Source organism: Schistocerca gregaria, unplaced genomic scaffold (genome assembly GCF_023897955.1).
Source record: "Schistocerca gregaria isolate iqSchGreg1 unplaced genomic scaffold, iqSchGreg1.2 ptg000180l, whole genome shotgun sequence".
NCBI lineage: Eukaryota > Metazoa > Arthropoda > Insecta > Orthoptera > Acrididae > Schistocerca > Schistocerca gregaria.
The window spans coordinates 1,811,621-1,825,728 of NW_026061730.1; the positions used below are offsets into that span (position 1 = coordinate 1,811,621).

At 49.5% G+C, this 14,108-nt stretch overlaps 9 non-coding genes across 9 annotated transcripts; all 9 read right to left on the reverse strand.

Moving 5' to 3' along the window:
• Positions 1-90: 90 nt before the first annotated feature.
• Trnat-agu (transfer RNA threonine (anticodon AGU)) lies at positions 91-164 on the reverse strand. The gene has a single exon. It is a non-coding gene; the product is annotated as a tRNA-Thr (tRNA).
• Positions 165-3,035: 2,871 nt separating this feature from the next.
• Trnat-agu (transfer RNA threonine (anticodon AGU)) lies at positions 3,036-3,109 on the reverse strand. Its single transcript has one exon. It is a non-coding gene; the product is annotated as a tRNA-Thr (tRNA).
• Positions 3,110-4,497: 1,388 nt separating this feature from the next.
• On the reverse strand, positions 4,498-4,571 carry Trnat-agu (transfer RNA threonine (anticodon AGU)). Its single transcript has one exon. It is a non-coding gene; the product is annotated as a tRNA-Thr (tRNA).
• Positions 4,572-5,959: 1,388 nt separating this feature from the next.
• Positions 5,960-6,033, reverse strand: Trnat-agu (transfer RNA threonine (anticodon AGU)). The gene has a single exon. It is a non-coding gene; the product is annotated as a tRNA-Thr (tRNA).
• Positions 6,034-7,421: 1,388 nt separating this feature from the next.
• On the reverse strand, positions 7,422-7,495 carry Trnat-agu (transfer RNA threonine (anticodon AGU)). The gene has a single exon. It is a non-coding gene; the product is annotated as a tRNA-Thr (tRNA).
• A 1,397-nt stretch (positions 7,496-8,892) lies between these two features.
• On the reverse strand, positions 8,893-8,966 carry Trnat-agu (transfer RNA threonine (anticodon AGU)). Its single transcript has one exon. It is a non-coding gene; the product is annotated as a tRNA-Thr (tRNA).
• A 1,388-nt stretch (positions 8,967-10,354) lies between these two features.
• Positions 10,355-10,428, reverse strand: Trnat-agu (transfer RNA threonine (anticodon AGU)). Its single transcript has one exon. It is a non-coding gene; the product is annotated as a tRNA-Thr (tRNA).
• Positions 10,429-11,816: 1,388 nt separating this feature from the next.
• On the reverse strand, positions 11,817-11,890 carry Trnat-agu (transfer RNA threonine (anticodon AGU)). Its single transcript has one exon. It is a non-coding gene; the product is annotated as a tRNA-Thr (tRNA).
• Positions 11,891-13,289: 1,399 nt separating this feature from the next.
• Positions 13,290-13,363, reverse strand: Trnat-agu (transfer RNA threonine (anticodon AGU)). Its single transcript has one exon. It is a non-coding gene; the product is annotated as a tRNA-Thr (tRNA).
• Between the last annotated feature and the right edge of the window lie 745 nt (positions 13,364-14,108).

The window sequence follows — 14,108 nt, forward strand, 5'->3', positions numbered from 1 at the left end:
TCGTTCGCTTGTATCTGCCTACACACCTCTGCCGGTTGGGAATTATTCCACTTGCATGGCAAGGTGCGCATGTAGGTGTGTTAGAAATTCTGGAGGCGCTGGGTATCGATCCCAGTACCTCTCGCACACTAAGCGAGCGCTCTACCATCTGAGCTACGCCCACCCTCCCCCGATAACTAGTAGTGCTACATACAGTCATATCAACGTCACAGACCCTTGCACTCCCATTATTCCGCAGACAAACACTACTCTCTGTGTATCAGTGAGGGTGTCTTTCAGGTTTCGTGCATTCTGTATCGAATCGTAGTTGGCCACAATGAAAGTGGCACGCATAACGTCGAAAATAGAGTTCAGACACCGCTCTGAGTAAGGCGAACGTGTTGTCCACCTCTAGACTTCAATGACGTTAAGCCGTGATACCTAAGACAGATCTGCACTCGATAACACCACGATAACAGCCGGTCCCCACACTTACATCTTGCTCTCCTTATGACAGTATACATCGTATCAGTCTGTGACGCTGGTTTTGCAACTTCTTGCGTGCGTTTATGTTCGCCGCGACCAACACTTACCATGCACTGACCACAAAACATGGAGGAGCCGGGGCTTGAACCCGAGACCGTTCACACGCTAAGCGAACGATCTGCCAACTGAGCTACAGCTACACACACGACCAAGCCTGGCTATTCTCCATTCTTTGCGACTCTGATGTGCACGGACACGATGGTTGGTTGGTTTGTAGCGGCGAAGGTACCAGAATACAAAGGCGCGGACACGTTCATATACACAAGAGTTCCAAGTAGTTTCGATGCTCTGGTATTACGAATGCAAATTCCGTCTGTTTTCAACGTCTTAAATTGAAAGGGCGGTCACAAATTGGTCCATTTCACTCCTTGTCCACAACCATACAGCACCTGAGGTAACAAGCACATCTCGAGCCCCATTGTGCTCTCCATTGTTCATGCTAACTCAGTGCCTCGCTCTTTGCTACTGTGTAAAACTCTTGTCGTCCAACTGCAAAACACTGGGACACAACAAGTTTCCGCGTCCCCATTGCACTGATCGTACTACGAAACGCTCCCCAAACTTGGCAATCACCCATGCAGATGACTTTTCCGACTTTACACGACGCTCACGCAACGCTCACGCTAGTGACAGCCTTATTTATAGTTCGACGTCGCGCCAAAGCGAATGAGCACATTTCGCCTACGGCTTAGGCCGCTCTTCTAGTGTGGCTGCTCTGTGTCTGCAGGCAGCGAGGGGCTGCAAGCTTCCTGTGTTCGCACCTATATCACCTGTGCTTCCTTGTCAGAGACAGACTATCGCAAAACATACAACTCACTCCATGAATTGATTGCTACGGCATCTGTTATCAGCAGTCACAACCAGCAACACCAGTAGCAGCCGACTGCACGCAAAGAATGGGAACGTGCAGTGGGATTTACGTGAAATCGGCGCAATTGTGGGTGCTAATCGTTCGCTTGTATCTGCCTACACACCTCTGCCGGTTGGGAATTATTCCACTTGCATGGCAAGGTGCGCATGTAGGTGTGTAAAAATTCTGGAGGCGCTGGGTATCGATCCCAGTACCTCTCGCACACTAAGCGAGCGCTGTACCATCTGAGCTACGCCCACCCTCCCCCGATAACTAGTAGTGCTACATACAGTCATATCAACGTCACAGACCCTTGCACTCCCATTATTCCGCAGACAAACACTACTCTCTATGTATCAGTGAGGGTGTCTTTCAGGTTTCGTGCATTCTGTATCGAATCGTAGTTGGCCACAATGAAAGTGGCACGCATAACGTCGAAAATAGAGTTCAGACACCGCTCTGAGTAAGGCGAACGTGTTGTCCACCTCTAGACTTCAATGACGTTAAGCCGTGATACCTAAGACAGATCTGCACTCGATAACACCACGATAACAGCCGGTCCCCACACTTACATCTTGCTCTCCTTATGACAGTATACATCGTATCAGTCTGTGACGCTGGTTTTGCAACTTCTTGCGTGCGTTTATGTTCGCCGCGACCAACACTTACCATGCACTGACCACAAAACATGGAGGAGCCGGGGCTTGAACCCGAGACCGTTCACACGCTAAGCGAACGATCTGCCAACTGAGCTACAGCTACACACACGACCAAGCCTGGCTATTCTCCATTCTTTGCGACTCTGATGTGCACGGACACGATGGTTGGTTGGTTTGTAGCGGCGAAGGTACCAGAATACAAAGGCGCGGACACGTTCATATACACAAGAGTTCTAAGTAGTTTCGATGCTCTGGTATTACGAATGCAAATTCCGTCTGTTTTCAACGTCTTAAATTGAAAGGGCGGTCACAAATTGGTCCATTTCACTCCTTGTCCACAACCATACAGCACCTGAGGTAACAAGCACATCTCGAGCCCCATTGTGCTCTCCATTGTTCATGCTAACTCAGTGCCTCGCTCTTTGCTACTGTGTAAAACTCTTGTCGTCCAACTGCAAAACACTGGGACACAACAAGTTTCCGCGTCATCGTTGCACTGATCGTACTACGAAACGCTCCCCAAACTTGGCAGTCACCCATGCAGATGACTTTTCCGACTTTACACGACGCTCACGCAACGCTCACGCTAGTGACAGCCTTATTTATAGTTCGACGTCGCGCCAAAGCGAATGAGCACATTTCGCCTACGGCTTAGGCCGCTCTTCTAGTGTGGCTGCTCTGTGTCTGCAGGCAGCGAGGGGCTGCAAGCTTCCTGTGTTCGCACCTATATCACCTGTGCTTCCTTGTCAGAGACAGACTATCGCAAAACATACAACTCACTCCATGAATTGATTGCTACGGCATCTGTTATCAGCAGTTACAACCAGCAACACCAGTAGCAGCCGACTGCACGCAAAGAATGGGAACGTGCAGTGGGATTTACGTGAAATCGGCGCAATTGTGGGTGCTAATCGTTCGCTTGTATCTGCCTACACACCTCTGCCGGTTGGGAATTATTCCACTTGCATGGCAAGGTGCGCATGTAGGTGTGTTAGAAATTCTGGAGGCGCTGGGTATCGATCCCAGTACCTCTCGCACACTAAGCGAGCGCTCTACCATCTGAGCTACGCCCACCCTCCCCCGATAACTAGTAGTGCTACATACAGTCATATCAACGTCACAGACCCTTGCACTCCCATTATTCCGCAGACAAACACTACTCTCTATGTATCAGTGAGGGTGTCTTTCAGGTTTCGTGCATTCTGTATCGAATCGTAGTTGGCCACAATGAAAGTGGCACGCATAACGTCGAAAATAGAGTTCAGACACCGCTCTGAGTAAGGCGAACGTGTTGTCCACCTCTAGACTTCAATGACGTTAAGCCGTGATACCTAAGACAGATCTGCACTCGATAACACCACGATAACAGCCGGTCCCCACACTTACATCTTGCTCTCCTTATGACAGTATACATCGTATCAGTCTGTGACGCTGGTTTTGCAACTTCTTGCGTGCGTTTATGTTCGCCGCGACCAACACTTACCATGCACTGACCACAAAACATGGAGGAGCCGGGGCTTGAACCCGAGACCGTTCACACGCTAAGCGAACGATCTGCCAACTGAGCTACAGCTACACACACGACCAAGCCTGGCTATTCTCCATTCTTTGCGACTCTGATGTGCACGGACACGATGGTTGGTTGGTTTGTAGCGGAGAAGGTACCAGAATACAAAGGCGCGGACACGTTCATATACACAAGAGTTCCAAGTAGTTTCGATGCTCTGGTATTACGAATGCAAATTCCGTCTGTTTTCAACGTCTTAAATTGAAAGGGCGGTCACAAATTGGTCCATTTCACTCCTTGTCCACAACCATACAGCACCTGAGGTAACAAGCACATCTCGAGCCCCATTGTGCTCTCCATTGTTCATGCTAACTCAGTGCCTCGCTCTTTACTACTGTGTAAAACTCTTGTCGTCCAACTGCAAAACACTGGGACACAACAAGTTTCCGCGTCCCCATTGCACTGATCGTACTACGAAACGCTCCCCAAACTTGGCAGTCACCCATGCAGATGACTTTTCCGACTTTACACGACGCTCACGCTAGTGACAGCCTTATTTATAGTTCGACGTCGCGCCAAAGCGAATGAGCACATTTCGCCTACGGCTTAGGCCGCTCTTCTAGTGTGGCTGCTCTGTGTCTGCAGGCAGCGAGGGGCTGCAAGCTTCCTGTGTTCGCACCTATATCACCTGTGCTTCCTTGTCAGAGACAGACTATCGCAAAACATACAACTCACTCCATGAATTGATTGCTACGGCATCTGTTATCAGCAGTCACAACCAGCAACACCAGTAGCAGCCGACTGCACGCAAAGAATGGGAACGTGCAGTGGGATTTACGTGAAATCGGCGCAATTGTGGATGCTAATCGTTCGCTTGTATCTGCCTACACACCTCTGCCGGTTGGGAATTATTCCACTTGCATGGCAAGGTGCGCATGTAGGTGTGTTAGAAATTCTGGAGGCGCTGGGTATCGATCCCAGTACCTCTCGCACACTAAGCGAGCGCTCTACCATCTGAGCTACGCCCACCCTCCCCCGATAACTAGTAGTGCTACATACAGTCATATCAACGTCACAGACCCTTGCACTCCCATTATTCCGCAGACAAACACTACTCTCTATGTATCAGTGAGGGTGTCTTTCAGGTTTCGTGCATTCTGTATCGAATCGTAGTTGGCCACAATGAAAGTGGCACGCATAACGTCGAAAATAGAGTTCAGACACCGCTCTGAGTAAGGCGAACGTGTTGTCCACCTCTAGACTTCAATGACGTTAAGCCGTGATACCTAAGACAGATCTGCACTCGATAACACCACGATAACAGCCGGTCCCCACACTTACATCTTGCTCTCCTTATGACAGTATACATCGTATCAGTCTGTGACGCTGGTTTTGCAACTTCTTGCGTGCGTTTATGTTCGCCGCGACCAACACTTACCATGCACTGACCACAAAACATGGAGGAGCCGGGGCTTGAACCCGAGACCGTTCACACGCTAAGCGAACGATCTGCCAACTGAGCTACAGCTACACACACGACCAAGCCTGGCTATTCTCCATTCTTTGCGACTCTGATGTGCACGGACACGATGGTTGGTTGGTTTGTAGCGGCGAAGGTACCAGAATACAAAGGCGCGGACACGTTCATATACACAAGAGTTCTAAGTAGTTTCGATGCTCTGGTATTACGAATGCAAATTCCGTCTGTTTTCAACGTCTTAAATTGAAAGGGCGGTCACAAATTGGTCCATTTCACTCCTTGTCCACAACCATACAGCACCTGAGGTAACAAGCACATCTCGAGCCCCATTGTGCTCTCCATTGTTCATGCTAACTCAGTGCCTCGCTCTTTGCTACTGTGTAAAACTCTTGTCGTCCAACTGCAAAACACTGGGACACAACAAGTTTCCGCGTCATCGTTGCACTGATCGTACTACGAAACGCTCCCCAAACTTGGCAATCACCCATGCAGATGACTTTTCCGACTTTACGCAACGCTCACGCTAGTGACAGCCTTATTTATAGTTCGACGTCGCGCCAAAGCGAATGAGCACATTTCGCCTACGGCCTAGGCCGCTCTTCTAGTGTGGCTGCTCTGTGTCTGCAGGCAGCGAGGGGCTGCAAGCTTCCTGTGTTCGCACCTATATCACCTGTGCTTCCTTGTCAGAGACAGACTATCGCAAAACATACAACTCACTCCATGAATTGATTGCTACGGCATCTGTTATCAGCAGTCACAACCAGCAACACCAGTAGCAGCCGACTGCACGCAAAGAATGGGAACGTGCAGTGGGATTTACGTGAAATCGGCGCAATTGTGGATGCTAATCGTTCACTTGTATCTGCCTACACACCTCTGCCGGTTGGGAATTATTCCACTTGCATGGCAAGGTGCGCATGTAGGTGTGTTAGAAATTCTGGAGGCGCTGGGTATCGATCCCAGTACCTCTCGCACACTAAGCGAGCGCTCTACCATCTGAGCTACGCCCACCCTCCCCCGATAACTAGTAGTGCTACATACAGTCATATCAACGTCACAGACCCTTGCACTCCCATTATTCCGCAGACAAACACTACTCTCTATGTATCAGTGAGGGTGTCTTTCAGGTTTCGTGCATTCTGTATCGAATCGTAGTTGGCCACAATGAAAGTGGCACGCATAACGTCGAAAATAGAGTTCAGACACCACTCTGAGTAAGGCGAACGTGTTGTCCACCTCTAGACTTCAATGACGTTAAGCCGTGATACCTAAGACAGATCTGCACTCGATAACACCACGATAACAGCCGGTCCCCACACTTACATCTTGCTCTCCTTATGACAGTATACATCGTATCAGTCTGTGACGCTGGTTTTGCAACTTCTTGCGTGCGTTTATGTTCGCCGCGACCAACACTTACCATGCACTGACCACAAAACATGGAGGAGCCGGGGCTTGAACCCGAGACCGTTCACACGCTAAGCGAACGATCTGCCAACTGAGCTACAGCTACACACACGACCAAGCCTGGCTATTCTCCATTCTTTGCGACTCTGATGTGCACGGACACGATGGTTGGTTGGTTTGTAGCGGCGAAGGTACCAGAATACAAAGGCGCGGACACGTTCATATACACAAGAGTTCTAAGTAGTTTCGATGCTCTGGTATTACGAATGCAAATTCCGTCTGTTTTCAACGTCTTAAATTGAAAGGGCGGTCACAAATTGGTCCATTTCACTCCTTGTCCACAACCATACAGCACCTGAGGTAACAAGCACATCTCGAGCCCCATTGTGCTCTCCATTGTTCATGCTAACTCAGTGCCTCGCTCTTTGCTACTGTGTAAAACTCTTGTCGTCCAACTGCAAAACACTGGGACACAACAAGTTTCCGCGTCATCGTTGCACTGATCGTACTACGAAACGCTCCCCAAACTTGGCAATCACCCATGCAGATGACTTTTCCGACTTTACGCAACGCTCACGCTAGTGACAGCCTTATTTATAGTTCGACGTCGCGCCAAAGCGAATGAGCACATTTCGCCTACGGCTTAGGCCGCTCTTCTAGTGTGGCTGCTCTGTGTCTGCAGGCAGCGAGGGGCTGCAAGCTTCCTGTGTTCGCACCTATATCACCTGTGCTTCCTTGTCAGAGACAGACTATCGCAAAACATACAACTCACTCCATGAATTGATTGCTACGGCATCTGTTATCAGCAGTCACAACCAGCAACACCAGTAGCAGCCGACTGCACGCAAAGAATGGGAACGTGCAGTGGGATTTACGTGAAATCGGCGCAATTGTGGATGCTAATCGTTCACTTGTATCTGCCTACACACCTCTGCCGGTTGGGAATTATTCCACTTGCATGGCAAGGTGCGCATGTAGGTGTGTTAGAAATTCTGGAGGCGCTGGGTATCGATCCCAGTACCTCTCGCACACTAAGCGAGCGCTCTACCATCTGAGCTACGCCCACCCTCCCCCGATAACTAGTAGTGCTACATACAGTCATATCAACGTCACAGACCCTTGCACTCCCATTATTCCGCAGACAAACACTACTCTCTATGTATCAGTGAGGGTGTCTTTCAGGTTTCGTGCATTCTGTATCGAATCGTAGTTGGCCACAATGAAAGTGGCACGCATAACGTCGAAAATAGAGTTCAGACACCACTCTGAGTAAGGCGAACGTGTTGTCCACCTCTAGACTTCAATGACGTTAAGCCGTGATACCTAAGACAGATCTGCACTCGATAACACCACGATAACAGCCGGTCCCCACACTTACATCTTGCTCTCCTTATGACAGTATACATCGTATCAGTCTGTGACGCTGGTTTTGCAACTTCTTGCGTGCGATTATGTTCGCCGCGACCAACACTTACCATGCACTGACCACAAAACATGGAGGAGCCGGGGCTTGAACCCGAGACCGTTCACACGCTAAGCGAACGATCTGCCAACTGAGCTACAGCTACACACACGACCAAGCCTGGCTATTCTCCATTCTTTGCGACTCTGATGTGCACGGACACGATGGTTGGTTGGTTTGTAGCGGCGAAGGTACCAGAATACAAAGGCGCGGACACGTTCATATACACAAGAGTTCCAAGTAGTTTCGATGCTCTGGTATTACGAATGCAAATTCCGTCTGTTTTCAACGTCTTAAATTGAAAGGGCGGTCACAAATTGGTCCATTTCACTCCTTGTCCACAACCATACAGCACCTGAGGTAACAAGCACATCTCGAGCCCCATTGTGCTCTCCATTGTTCATGCTAACTCAGTGCCTCGCTCTTTGCTACTGTGTAAAACTCTTGTCGTCCAACTGCAAAACACTGGGACACAACAAGTTTCCGCGTCCCCATTGCACTGATCGTACTACGAAACGCTCCCCAAACTTGGCAATCACCCATGCAAATGACTTTTCCGACTTTACACGACGCTCACGCAACGCTCACGCTAGTGACAGCCTTATTTATAGTTCGACGTCGCGCCAAAGCGAATGAGCACATTTCGCCTACGGCTTAGGCCGCTCTTCTAGTGTGGCTGCTCTGTGTCTGAAGCAGCGAGGGGCTGCAAGCTTCCTGTGTTCGCACCTATATCACCTGTGCTTCCTTGTCAGAGACAGACTATCGCAAAACATACAACTCACTCCATGAATTGATTGCTACGGCATCTGTTATCAGCAGTCACAACCAGCAACACCAGTAGCAGCCGACTGCACGCAAAGAATGGGAACGTGCAGTGGGATTTACGTGAAATCGGCGCAATTGTGGGTGCTAATCGTTCGCTTGTATCTGCCTACACACCTCTGCCGGTTGGGAATTATTCCACTTGCATGGCAAGGTGCGCATGTAGGTGTGTAAAAATTCTGGAGGCGCTGGGTATCGATCCCAGTACCTCTCGCACACTAAGCGAGCGCTCTACCATCTGAGCTACGCCCACCCTCCCCCGATAACTAGTAGTGCTACATACAGTCATATCAACGTCACAGACCCTTGCACTCCCATTATTCCGCAGACAAACACTACTCTCTATGTATCAGTGAGGGTGTCTTTCAGGTTTCGTGCATTCTGTATCGAATCGTAGTTGGCCACAATGAAAGTGGCACGCATAACGTCGAAAATAGAGTTCAGACACCGCTCTGAGTAAGGCGAACGTGTTGTCCACCTCTAGACTTCAATGACGTTAAGCCGTGATACCTAAGACATATCTGCACTCGATAACACCACGATAACAGCCGGTCCCCACACTTACATCTTGCTCTCCTTATGACCGTATACATCGTATCAGTCTGTGACGCTGGTTTTGCAACTTCTTGCGTGCGTTTATGTTCGCCGCGACCAACACTTACCATGCACTGACCACAAAACATGGAGGAGCCGGGGCTTGAACCCGAGACCGTTCACACGCTAAGCGAACGATCTGCCAACTGAGCTACAGCTACACACACGACCAAGCCTGGCTATTCTCCATTCTTTGCGACTCTGATGTGCACGGACACGATGGTTGGTTGGTTTGTAGCGGCGAAGGTACCAGAATACAAAGGCGCGGACACGTTCATATACACAAGAGTTCCAAGTAGTTTCGATGCTCTGGTATTACGAATGCAAATTCCGTCTGTTTTCAACGTCTTAAATTGAAAGGGCGGTCACAAATTGGTCAATTTCACTCCTTGTCCACAACCATACAGCACCTGAGGTAACAAGCACATCTCGAGCCCCATTGTGCTCTCCATTGTTCATGCTAACTCAGTGCCTCGCTCTTTGCTACTGTGTAAAACTCTTGTCGTCCAACTGCAAAACACTGGGACACAACAACTTTCCGCGTCCCCATTGCACTGATCGTACTACGAAACGCTCCCCAAACTTGGCAATCACCCATGCAGATGACTTTTCCGACTTTACGCAACGCTCACGCTAGTGACAGCCTTATTTATAGTTCGACGTCGCGCCAAAGCGAATGAGCACATTTCGCCTACGGCTTAGGCCGCTCTTCTAGTGTGGCTGCTCTGTGTCTGCAGGCAGCGAGGGGCTGCAAGCTTCCTGTGTTCACACCTATATCACCTGTGCTTCCTTGTCAGAGACAGACTATCGCAAAACATACAACTCACTCCATGAATTGATTGCTACGGCATCTGTTATCAGCAGTCACAACCAGCAACACCAGTAGCAGCCGACTGCACGCAAAGAATGGGAACGTGCAGTGGGATTTACGTGAAATCGGCGCAATTGTGGATGCTAATCGTTCGCTTGTATCTGCCTACACACCTCTGCCGGTTGGGAATTATTCCACTTGCATGGCAAGGTGCGCATGTAGGTGTGTTAGAAATTCTGGAGGCGCTGGGTATCGATCCCAGTACCTCTCGCACACTAAGCGAGCGCTCTACCATCTGAGCTACGCCCACCCTCCCCCGATAACTAGTAGTGCTACATACAGTCATATCAACGTCACAGACCCTTGCACTCCCATTATTCCGCAGACAAACACTACTCTCTATGTATCAGTGAGGGTGTCTTTCAGGTTTCGTGCATTCTGTATCGAATCGTAGTTGGCCACAATGAAAGTGGCACGCATAACGTCGAAAATAGAGTTCAGACACCGCTCTGAGTAAGGCGAACGTGTTGTCCACCTCTAGACTTCAATGACGTTAAGCCGTGATACCTAAGACAGATCTGCACTCGATAACACCACGATAACAGCCGGTCCCCACACTTACATCTTGCTCTCCTTATGACAGTATACATCGTATCAGTCTGTGACGCTGGTTTTGCAACTTCTTGCGTGCGTTTATGTTCGCCGCGACCAACACTTACCATGCACTGACCACAAAACATGGAGGAGCCGGGGCTTGAACCCGAGACCGTTCACACGCTAAGCGAACGATCTGCCAACTGAGCTACAGCTACACACACGACCAAGCCTGGCTATTCTCCATTCTTTGCGACTCTGATGTGCACGGACACGATGGTTGGTTGGTTTGTAGCGGCGAAGGTACCAGAATACAAAGGCGCGGACACGTTCATATACACAAGAGTTCCAAGTAGTTTCGATGCTCTGGTATTACGAATGCAAATTCCGTCTGTTTTGAACGTCTTAAATTGAAAGGGCGGTCACAAATTGGTCCATTTCACTCCTTGTCCACAACCATACAGCACCTGAGGTAACAAGCACATCTCGAGCCCCATTGTGCTCTCCATTGTTCATGCTAACTCAGTGCCTCGCTCTTTGCTACTGTGTAAAACTCTTGTCGTCCAACTGCAAAACACTGGGACACAACAAGTTTCCGCGTCCCCATTGCACTGATCGTACTACGAAACGCTCCCCAAACTTGGCAGTCACCCATGCAGATGACTTTTCCGACTTTACACGACGCTCACGCTAGTGACAGCCTTATTTATAGTTCGACGTCGCGCCAAAGCGAATGAGCACATTTCGCCTACGGCTTAGGCCGCTCTTCTAGTGTGGCTGCTCTGTGTCTGCAGGCAGCGAGGGGCTGCAAGCTTCCTGTGTTCGCACCTATATCACCTGTGCTTCCTTGTCAGAGACAGACTATCGCAAAACATACAACTCACTCCATGAATTGATTGCTACGGCATCTGTTATCAGCAGTCACAACCAGCAACACCAGTAGCAGCCGACTGCACGCAAAGAATGGGAACGTGCAGTGGGATTTACGTGAAATCGGCGCAATTGTGGATGCTAATCTTTCGCTTGTATCTGCCTACACACCTCTGCCGGTTGGGAATTATTCCACTTGCATGGCAAGGTGCGCATGTAGGTGTGTTAGAAATTCTGGAGGCGCTGGGTATCGATCCCAGTACCTCTCGCACACTAAGCGAGCGCTCTACCATCTGAGCTACGCCCACCCTCCCCCGATAACTAGTAGTGCTACATACAGTCATATCAACGTCACAGACCCTTGCACTCCCATTATTCCGCAGACAAACACTACTCTCTATGTATCAGTGAGGGTGTCTTTCAGGTTTCGTGCATTCTGTATCGAATCGTAGTTGGCCACAATGAAAGTGGCACGCATAACGTCGAAAATAGAGTTCAGACACCGCTCTGAGTAAGGCGAACGTGTTGTCCACCTCTAGACTTCAATGACGTTAAGCCGTGATACCTAAGACAGATCTGCACTCGATAACACCACGATAACAGCCGGTCCCCACACTTACATCTTGCTCTCCTTATGACAGTATACATCGTATCAGTCTGTGACGCTGGTTTTGCAACTTCTTGCGTGCGTTTATGTTCGCCGCGACCAACACTTACCATGCACTGACCACAAAACATGGAGGAGCCGGGGCTTGAACCCGAGACCGTTCACACGCTAAGCGAACGATCTGCCAACTGAGCTACAGCTACACACACGACCAAGCCTGGCTATTCTCCATTCTTTGCGACTCTGATGTGCACGGACACGATGGTTGGTTGGTTTGTAGCGGCGAAGGTACCAGAATACAAAGGCGCGGACACGTTCATATACACAAGAGTTCCAAGTAGTTTCGATGCTCTGGTATTACGAATGCAAATTCCGTCTGTTTTGAACGTCTTAAATTGAAAGGGCGGTCACAAATTGGTCCATTTCACTCCTTGTCCACAACCATACAGCACCTGAGGTAACAAGCACATCTCGAGCCCCATTGTGCTCTCCATTGTTCATGCTAACTCAGTGCCTCGCTCTTTGCTACTGTGTAAAACTCTTGTCGTCCAACTGCAAAACACTGGGACACAACAAGTTTCCGCGTCCCCATTGCACTGATCGTACTACGAAACGCTCCCCAAACTTGGCAATCACCCATGCAGATGACTTTTCCGACTTTACACGACGCTCCCGCAACGCTCACGCTAGTGACAGCCTTATTTATAGATCGACGTCGCGCCAAAGCGAATGAGCACATTTCGCCTACGGCTTAGGCCGCTCTTCTAGTGTGGCTGCTCTGTGTCTGCAGGCAGCGAGGGGCTGCAAGCTTCCTGTGTTCGCACCTATATCACCTGTGCTTCCTTGTCAGAGACAGACTATCGCAAAACATACAACTCACTCCATGAATTGATTGCTACGGCATCTGTTATCAGCAGTCACAACCAGCAACACCAGTAGCAGCCGACTGCACGCAAAGAATGGGAACGTGCAGTGGGATTTACGTGAAATCGGCGCAATTGTGGGTGCTAATCGTTCGCTTGTATCTGCCTACACACCTCTGCCGGTTGGGAATTATTCCACTTGCATGGCAAGGTGCGCATGTAGGTGTGTTAAAAATTCTGGAGGCGCTGGGTATCGATCCCAGTACCTCTCGCACACTAAGCGAGCGCTCTACCATCTGAGCTACGCCCACCCTCCCCCGATAACTAGTAGTGCTACATACAGTCATATCAACGTCACAGACCCTTGCACTCCCATTATTCCGCAGACAAACACTACTCTCTATGTATCAGTGAGGGTGTCTTTCAGGTTTCGTGCATTCTGTATCGAATCGTAGTTGGCCACAATGAAAGTGGCACGCATAACGTCGAAAATAGAGTTCAGACACCGCTCTGAGTAAGGCGAACGTGTTGTCCACCTCTAGACTTCAATGACGTTAAGCCGTGATACCTAAGACAGATCTGCACTCGATAACACCACGATAACAGCCGGTCCCCACACTTACATCTTGCTCTCCTTATGACAGTATACATCGTATCAGTCTGTGACGCTGGTTTTGCAACTTCTTGCGTGCGTTTATGTTCGCCGCGACCAACACTTACCATGCACTGACCACAAAACATGGAGGAGCCGGGGCTTGAACCCGAGACCGTTCACACGCTAAGCGAACGATCTGCCAACTGAGCTACAGCTACACACACGACCAAGCCTGGCTATTCTCCATTCTTTGCGACTCTGATGTGCACGGACACGATGGTTGGTTGGTTTGTAGCGGCGAAGGTACCAGAATACAAAGGCGCGGACACGTTCATATACACAAGAGTTCCAAGTAGTTTCGATGCTCTGGTATTACGAATGCAAATTCCGTCTGTTTTGAACGTCTTAAATTGAAAGGGCGGTCACAAATTGGTCCATTTCACTCCTTGTCCACAACCATAC